This window comes from Schistocerca gregaria, chromosome 1 (genome assembly GCF_023897955.1).
Source record: "Schistocerca gregaria isolate iqSchGreg1 chromosome 1, iqSchGreg1.2, whole genome shotgun sequence".
Classification (NCBI taxonomy): domain Eukaryota; kingdom Metazoa; phylum Arthropoda; class Insecta; order Orthoptera; family Acrididae; genus Schistocerca; species Schistocerca gregaria.
The window spans coordinates 479714014-479716709 of record NC_064920.1 but is presented as its reverse complement, the minus strand read 5'-3'; positions in this window follow the sequence as shown (position 1 = coordinate 479716709).

The window sequence follows — 2696 nt, the reverse complement described above, 5'->3', positions numbered from 1 at the left end:
TACCTTGAACAGACTGGTGGTGTCGCAATGGTTAGTCTCTTGTCACCTATTGTTGCGAATCTTTTTAGAAGATTTCGAGGAGACATTCTTAAGTCCACATTCGGCATAAGAACCTGCGACTTGCAACATCAATTATTTTGTTAATTTCAATGCAGTCTCACTTTTCACTGAAGTGCCATTACAGGAATCACTGTTGTTCATTGACGAGAAGCTGGAAGGGGAACTTATCGATTTCTTTAAGAATGTGCTTATCTCGACTCACTTTTTATTCAGTGGCAAATACTTTGAACAGACTGATGGTACCGCAATGGCTAGTCCCTTGTCACCTATTATAGCGAATCTTTTTAGAAGATTTCGAGGAGACATTCTTAAGTCCACATTCGGCATAAGAACCTGCGACTTGCAACATTAATTATGTTGTTAATTTCAATGCAGTCTCACTTTTCACTGAAGTGCCATTACAGGAATCACTGTTGTTCATTGACGAGAAGCTGGAATGCGAACTTATCGATTTCTTTAAGAATGTGCTTATCTCGACTCACTTTTTATTCAGTGGCAAATACTTTGAACAGACTGATGGTGTCGCAATGGCTAGTCCCTTGTCACCTATTGTTGCGAATCTTTTTAGAAGATTTCGAGGAGGCAGCACTCCAGCCAGCGAAGTTGAAACCGGCGTACTACTGGCGACATGTGGATGGCACCTTTGTCACCTGACCCCGCGGCACTGCGTCACTGGATTCATTCTTGCAACACCTAAATTCTCTTCATTCAAACATCAAGTTCACGGTGAAGATGGAGAGAAACGGTGAACTACCGTTTCTGGACATGCTGGTGCACAGAAAAGAAGATGGCACTTTAGGTGCCACTGTGTACTGTAAACCTACACACACGGACTTGATCTTACAGGCCACCAGCTGTTACCATCCTGCACAACGAAGTGGCGTGCTTAGGACGTTCGTCCACAGAGCATGGGCCATATCAGACTCTCACAGCTTGACTGATGAGCTACACCACCTCCGTACCATGTTTTTAGAAAATGGATATTCTGAACGGGAGATTCACCGTACCTTACGTCCAGCGCATCCTAAAGAACGTGAGGAACTAGAAGAAAGTAATGAAGAAAGAGGAATGGTCGTTTTGTTATATGACAGCGGTGTTTCTTCGAAAATAGGGAGATTAGTGGAGTGACCTATAGTTAAATGTGTCTTTCGTCCGCCAACGAAACTCAAAGCTGTTTTGGGCTCAGTAAAAGATGATGTTTTAAGGCCTGATATCTATAAGATTCGCTGTATCTGCGAGATGTCATATATTGGACAAACCTGTCGCACCATGGGGGATAGATGTGTCGAACATCGACGGCACACATGTCTGGATCAGTCAGAGTAATATGCAGTGGCCGAGCATTGCCTCAGTACAGCACATTGCATGAAAAACAAAAACAATGAAATTCTGTAGTCTACGTCTTCGTACTGGGACAGTGCTATTAAAGAAGCAGTGGAAATTCGCAGCTCGAGTAATTTGCTTAACAGAGGCACAGGATACCAGCATAGCATGACGTTGGATCCAGCGTCGGCCATGTTAAAATAACAGCGAACCCAAAAAAAGAAAAAGAAACTGTTCGTCGCACGAGGGATGACGCTTCTGTGGCGACATACATATTTGGTTGACAAAGGCGGGGACGGGCACACGCCAGCGCGGAAACGCGTTCCGGCAGGTGGTTCCTGGAAGAGCGCGCTGGGGCGGCCGACGTCAGCGCGCAGTATGATTGACAGCCTCTGTGCGTGCGTTCATCGTCCGACAGCTGACGTAGCTGTCTCTCTCGCTACAGATCTGCACATCTGCGCTATTGCTCGCCGAAATTTCGCGCGTTCACGCCGTGTAGTTTCTTCTCTGAGTGCCATAAATAGGAGGCTTCTGTCGCAGCCTGAGCAGTGTGTTTGCCGCACCTAAAGATGTCATTCGACTGCGCGGACGAAATAAGGGAATTTTCAAAACGACCTCCCACGTCTCGCCCCTGAATCATATTTATAACTAGCCCGTCAGAAAACCTTCAAGTCTGAAAGCAACACCACCCCCGACGTCATACTATCATCTCCCAATCTCCTTGGACGCCCCACTACAGAAGTCCTCGATCATATTGGCAGTGTCCACCTACCTGTACTCCTCACCATCTCCTTCACACAACTTCATGCCCGTGCACCCCATCTGAATCTCCAACCAAGAGCTACCGCAGACTACTCCCACACTAACTGTAATGCCTACTAGGAATCCACAGAAACCCGATTCGAAGACACTCTCTGGGGACCTACTCCATACGCTCGTAACTTTGTTAACAGCCTTCAGTAACGCATCGTGTCAAGCCGTTCCCGGAAATCTATAAATATGTAAACAGCTTGTTGCCCTTCATCCATCGTTCGCAGTATATCATTTGACAAAAGGTCAAGCTGAGTTTCCCAAGAGCGATGCTTCCTAAAACTGTGCTGATTCGTGGGCATAAGCTTCTCGGTCTCAAGAAGATTCATTGTGTTCGGACTGAGAACGTGTTCAAGGATTCTGTAGCAAACCTATTTTAGAGATATTGGTCTGTAATTTTGCGGCTTTGTTTTTTTGCCCTTCTTATATTCAGGAGTCACCTCCAACTTTTTTTCAATCACTTGAGACTTTGGGCTGAGCGAGAGATTCGTTATAAGCGCAAG